Source organism: Otolemur garnettii, unplaced genomic scaffold, assembly GCF_000181295.1.
Source record: "Otolemur garnettii isolate 467f Iridium unplaced genomic scaffold, OtoGar3 scaffold00056, whole genome shotgun sequence".
In the NCBI taxonomy this organism is placed as follows: Eukaryota; Metazoa; Chordata; class Mammalia; order Primates; family Galagidae; genus Otolemur; species Otolemur garnettii.
In genome coordinates, this window is record NW_003852451.1 from 2857099 (window position 1) to 2863671 (window position 6573).

Sequence of the window (6573 nt, forward strand, 5' to 3'; positions counted from 1 at the left end):
AATCTTCCCTGCTAACCCGTGGTCCCCTTCACTGAGGGCGTGGGGTGAATCTTCCCTGCTAACCTGTGGTCCCCTTCACTGAGGGCGTGGGGTGAATCTTCCCTGCTATGCAGCCCTTGAGTCTTTTCTTGGCTGTCTCCATCTCCCTACAGCGCCGCCTGTACCGTCCCAGGGAAATCCTATACTATATCTGTGTCTATGTTGACACAAAAAATAGGGCTCTGTCCTTAACTCAGAATCCAGTGGTGGTTTTGTGTTATTTTCTTTGTACACCCCTACAATTGTGAGCCAATTTATCAAAAATAAACCTTTAAGATATATCTAGTTTGGTAGGAATTTATGGCAACTTTCAATACAGGGTGTCTGATTTCTGGTTCAACAAATTGCTCTTGGCTACAGGGCTGCTTTCAGGGCAAAAAATTACTCAACAGCCACGAATTTCTCAGCACTTCAGAGTTAGTTCTGGTCCCTTTATACACGCGGATGCTGACACCGTAGAATGTGTAATATTTGTCAAGCTGGTCATTTCCACACGGTACTGAAATACATAATACCCAGGTTACAGTCCGTAAGCCGAGACCATTTATATGGCTGCCACATTTCCTTGTGTTCTCACGAAGACTTGGTTTGCAAATACTGGGGGAGAAGAGATCCAGGAAATAGAAGTTATTTACAAAGCATAGAGGTTCATCTGACTCTGATTACTTCAGTCACAGGCATTTTGTTTAGAAAAATCAGTAGAAAAAGTGCTTGGTGGTTAAAATCTTTGGTATTCACAAACATATGCATTCGTGATTTTAATAAACATCCTCAGTGCATGACACTCACAGTGCATTGGTGCTCATACAAATGGCTTCAGAATGTGCATCCTGGGATTGCCTTCCGGGAAAAGGGGAAAACCACAGAAATGACTTGTATTTTAAATAATGGCATCATTGGAATTTTTAGTTTGTGACAAAGTCCTGAGATTTTTGTATATAAAACACTTCTAGAAGTGTATGTAAAACAACCGTGCATGGATACCCACTATTTTATGTGTGGAAAAATTACAGAAGAGTTTTAGTATTTGGTGTAAAGAAAACCAAGTAAGCACTTGGGGTCATGAATTTCACCTAGAGCATGGCACTGTCATCCAGGACTGGGCGTCCCAGCCTCCAGACCCCTCCGTTCTTTAGGGGTGGAGCCTTTCTATATTTATTCTAACTCAGAAAGTTGCATAGACGTTTCCCCAGCTTTGGACGTTGGTACCGATGGTTCTTGCTTAGCAAAGAAAGGTTCAGAGAGAAACCAGGCTGCACATGGTTAACAGGCATCTTTACAACTGTGACCATTGGACACTCAGGGTGTGGCTCTTGGGCGGCTCAGACCCGTGCCCACGGGGCATTACACCACAGAGTCACAGGCATTGGTGCTTTCTCGGGCAGGACACCAGTATGACAAACAGGTCACCTCCTGAGTGAAAGGAAACTGCAGCGGTGTACGGTGAAACTTATTCTGGGCTTTAACATGTCATCAGGCCATGTCAGCAGCTATTTCTCAGTTTTAGGATAAAGCTGTGGGAAAAAAAATGAAAACGCAAAGTAACAGATTACGAGACTCTCGGTCAGATTCTTTTCTGGGAACTTATTTATGAACCCTGTAATTGGTGGTTTTATTTTCTTTGGAAATAAAATAGAATTTAAAAAGTATATCCATTAAGGGAGTTAGAGCCGAGTCTGATTTCTCTCTAGGACAATAACTCACACACAAGACTGTTTCTGCTGGAGGACGGTGGGGCCTCCAGGGGCCTCGGATACAGGGAGAGGCTGAGCGACTTGCTGGCGGCCTCCTCTCTGTTTGCACTTTTCTCTGTTAAACAAGAACTATTGGTATCAGCACCCAAGCTGATGTTCCTCTGAGGTTGGCCATGTGCCCTGGGAGAATGGTCCTTCTGTCCCTGGGTCACAATCATCACAACTCGAATAGAGGACAGAAAAGCAGGTCACATCAAGTTCTCCATTAGGGTAGAAGAAAGAGGGAAATGTTTACACTGGTCCCCCCACCCCAGAACCACCAGCCTCATTGCCTGTGAAGGATTCTGAGCAAGCCCAGCCCCTCACTGTGGCAAGCTGAAAAACTAATGGCCCACGTGACAACTGACAGGTGACCCGTGTTTAAATCAGCAAGAAATCTTTAGTGACCATTAAGATGGAAGTGAGCTAATAAAACTCACCTCAGGAAAGAGACTCTGACAGGAGTGAAGATACCCGAGTCTGTTGTCACTTCTGCTCCCGACTCAGAGGGCCGTGGTGTCCCCACCGCAGCTGGACTGCAGAGGCGGGGGTGGGGAGCATTCTCTGGTTCCGGTCTCACCCTGGGAGACCAGGGTGTGGGGAGAAGCTGGCCAGGGCTCTGCACAGCCACCTGCCTGCCGAGCACGGATGGGGAAGACAATTTAACCAGCAACAAGAGCCAGATTTGTTGCTTTGTGGCTGAAAAATAAAGTTTAGGGGTGGTGCCTGTGGCTCAAAGGAGTGGGTACTGACCGCATATACCAGAGGTGGTGGGTTCAAATCCAGCCCTGGCCAAAAACTGCAATAAATAAATAATAAAAAAGTTTAGATGCTTCTAAAAGTGATCTACTCCAAGATTCTACAGAACATATTTAAAACTTTGTGAGAAGACAAATGCCATTTGAATCAAAATCAAAAAGGTTTTAGGAAAGTATAAACTGAGATAGATAGGAGGACGGTGGGGTAGAAATAACATGTCAGAGTTTTGAGATGGAGATAAGCTCCTGGGAAAGGGTTAGAGCAGCTGAGAGCACAACCCCAGCCCTGGAACCCGTTAGAGCAGCTGAGAGCACAACCAAGCCCTGGAACCCGTTAGAGCAGCTGAGAGCACAACCCCAGCCCTGGAACCCGTTAGAGCAGCTGAGAGCACAACCCCAGCCCTGGAACCCGCAGAGAATCCGAGGGAGTGGGACCCGGAGTCAGGTTTGTGGGGGACGCTCTGGGAAAGCTCCCCCAGAAGTTGGACAGGAGGGGAGGTGACCGGGATGAGAGGAGTGGGAAGGACTGGGGAGAGGGAGAAGAGCCCAGAGTGCTGCATGGGCCAACCTGCTGGCGCTTCTGATGAGGAAAACAAAACCACACGGATCCAAGATAATCATAAGAAAAGTTTCCTAAATGGAAAGCTACCTAATTGTGCATGGAAAGGGCCACCAACACAGAGTGATAGGAAGGAAACCGCAATATGGCATTGGGTGGATGGAGAAAGAGGCAGAGCCCCTGAACGAGTGTGAATTGTACACCTGCTGGGATGCTGTCGACACACATGCACAAGCATGCCGCAGAATTCTGCACCTTCAAAGAGACAACACCAGTGTTCTTCAGCCTTTTAAATCTCACGGAACACTTGGACCTATAAACTTCTATGGCATGCTTAAATTATGTTAACCTCCCCACCCCAAAAAAAAGAGTTGAAAAGAAAAACATACTTCTGTGCTTTGAACTTCTTATGAAAATAGTTTAATTAATGATCTTCAACAATTTTTGCAGCATACCTAAGATTCTCTCATGGCACAGGAGCTGAAAGTCGCTGGACTACACCGCAGGAAGATTTCAGCTTCAGGAAGATTTCAGCTTCAGGAAGATTTCAGCTTCAGGAAGATTTCAGCTTCAGGAAGATTTCAGCTTCAGGAAGATTTCAGCGTTCAGGAGGCGTTAACGTTTCTGGCATTTTACACCACAAAGAAAAGTTCAGCAAATTTATAAACACTTTGGGGAGTTTTCTCCAAAACAATAATTCTCCAAAAACAATTATTACTGGTGCTGATCGAGTGTCTACTTCACGCTGAGGGGGTGCTGGGGTCAAGATCCTCCCAGGAGAGCCCCATGATGGGTGGGCAGATGCTAAGCCCAGGATGGGCGGTAGGAAGGACCACCGTCATGTCCACCTGAAGGCCGGGACGAGATGGTTTTATGGCGGAATGTGGGTGATGGGCTTGTGCCACCAGAAAACCATGAAAGCTTGAAGTTGGATTGATTCGTAGGAGCAAATTCCAGCTGGGTCAAACCAGCCAGTCTGAGAGGCAGCACATGTAGAAACAGCAAACGCAGGGGAAGTGCCGTATATCACATCAGCAAAGACATCTAGGAAAAAACCCGGAGCCCAAAACATCAAAGCAAACCAGAACCTGCTATTCTTCTCAGAGCCAGGCAGGTGTGGAGAGGGATCTGTACACGCCCCACTGGAACCTGCAAGTTGGTGGCACCATCTTCCGACTGTGACAGTCTCCTGGTCTCCAGCCGTTCCCAACACCTACTCCTTACACTGTGTTCAGACACAGTGCTTTCTATTTACTCCCCTGAACTGTATGATTTTCCTCAACAGCGAATAAAAACGAGGGGAGAGGAAAAATTAGTTCTTTGAAAATAGACTTTTCATGGTGACAGTTTATTCGAATTTTGTGTGTTTATATTTCAGTAAGGTATTTGATCTCAATGTTCAACAATAAAACAAAAATAAGAACCATGTATACAGTTTTATTGAATAATTTTATTATTTTGCTTTTATCATTCTTAGTCAGGACGTCATTTGTAGGACAATCTCTGTCTTTCCATACGAGTAAAGGTTGCAACAAAACTGATCCCAGGCGAGGGATCCCTCAGAGCCCTCACAGTGTTTACAAGGTGTCTTCGAACCTGTACAGGCCATATCCTTTTTTAAAAATCAAGGTTGTGAAAGACACAGAATGAACGAGGAAGTGTTCCGGATTAAAGGAGGCTGACGCAGCAAGAGAGCCCAACACGGCCAGGGTGCTGGACTGGGGCAGAGGGCGGGGGCAGAGTCCTCTGTGCTTGTTGGATTCTGTGCGGAGAACAGGAGAGGGACACTCGGCAACGTTCAGAGAAGCCTGTGGACTCGACGGTGGTCCAGCGTCAAGGTTAGTTCTTGATTTTAATCATTGCACTCTGTTTATGTAAGAGGACACGCTTGTTTTAGAAGATGCATACTGATGCATTCATGACTACAGTGGTGTTCTGTCTGCAACTGGCGCACAGAATTCAAACGGCAAGGAAAATCAGGACAAAGGGAGGGATGACTCGACTACATTGTGTCGGGGTTGAGGATGTATCCAAATTAGAGCAGAGACTGAGAAAACAATAAACATACATGCTACAAAGTTTCATAGTAATAAAGTAGAAAATTAGGTCAAATTATCAAGTCAGACTTATAAGAACCCCTCCAAAAACAATTATTACGCTTTGCTAGTAACACAAAAGATAAAGCTAATTGCAAGACCCTGTTGAAGCAAGAAGATTGAGGCACCGGGTGCAATTCCCAAGTTCCTGGCTGCCAAGATTTATTATTAGTATGTGCAGGGCATTGCTTCCACAGGGGAAACCATTTTAATGCCCATTTGGAATGGGAATGTCTGGGCTATGCCTGTCCCACCATGTACTTCGGAAGCAAGTAAGCGGTTTGATTAGCCAGGCTGACAGCTGCCGGGCAGTCTGCCTCGTGAGGAATGATGCCTCCGGTCTCACCCGTGTCTGGGGTAGATGAGACCCTGCACTTTTGAGTGGATGCTGGAAGGAGTTAAGAGTTAGGGGCCACTGAGAGGAAAGAAATGCATTCTGTGTGAGAGAAGGATGTGAGTTTGGGGTGAGATGCTACAGTTGGAATGTCCCCTCCAAAAATCATGTTGAAATTGAATCACTGTCAGTACTACAACAGAATTGATAAGCCAATACAGGTGACTGGGCTCGAAGGCAGCTTCCTCCCTCGCAGGTGGGATTGTGTCACTGTCAAAGGGGCAGTTCAGCTTCCTCTTACCCTCTGCTTTCCACCATGCCATGATGTAGCGAGAAGGTCCTGGCCAGATTCTGGCCCCTCAATCCTGGAATTCCAGGTCCCAGAACTGTAAGCCAGGCCATTTCTGTCCGCTATAAATGACCCAGCCTCAGGTATTCTGTGACTGCAAAGTGGAGAGACAGCAGTGCTATGGATACATGGACAAAGGACACCGACAGGCAGCTTATAGAAGGGGAGGCCCCAAGGCTGACATGCACATCAGCAAGTGTTCAGTCAGACTCATGTGTGGCCGGAAGATGCAACGTAAGTGAAGTAGGAGAGGTCACTTGTTCCCTGTTAGAGAAGTAATTCCAAGTCGGGTAGAATGAGAAATCCTGCGTGGAAACTGGAGCAGCTGTCTGGGAGAGTGGCCGGAGAACAGCACATTAGTATGTTTCCCGGAGAGATGCGCCGTGGACTCAGGTCATGCCGAGCATGTTCGCTGCAGTGTTGTTTGTTGGGGCAGGAATTTGGAGATGGTGGTGGATAAAGCACACCCCTGCCCTCTGTGCCTTATTAGGGAGCAGTCAGAAGCAAGGTGGAGACCTAAGTGCTGTGTACACGAGAAGCACACACTCGTGTGTGTGCACTCCTACGCCTCCAGCACGCACTCGTGTGCACACTCCCACGCCTCCAGCATGCACTCGTGTGCACACTCCCACGCCTCTAGCAAATACTCATGTGCTCACACTCCCACGCCTCCAGCACGCACTCGTGTGCACACTCCCACGCCTC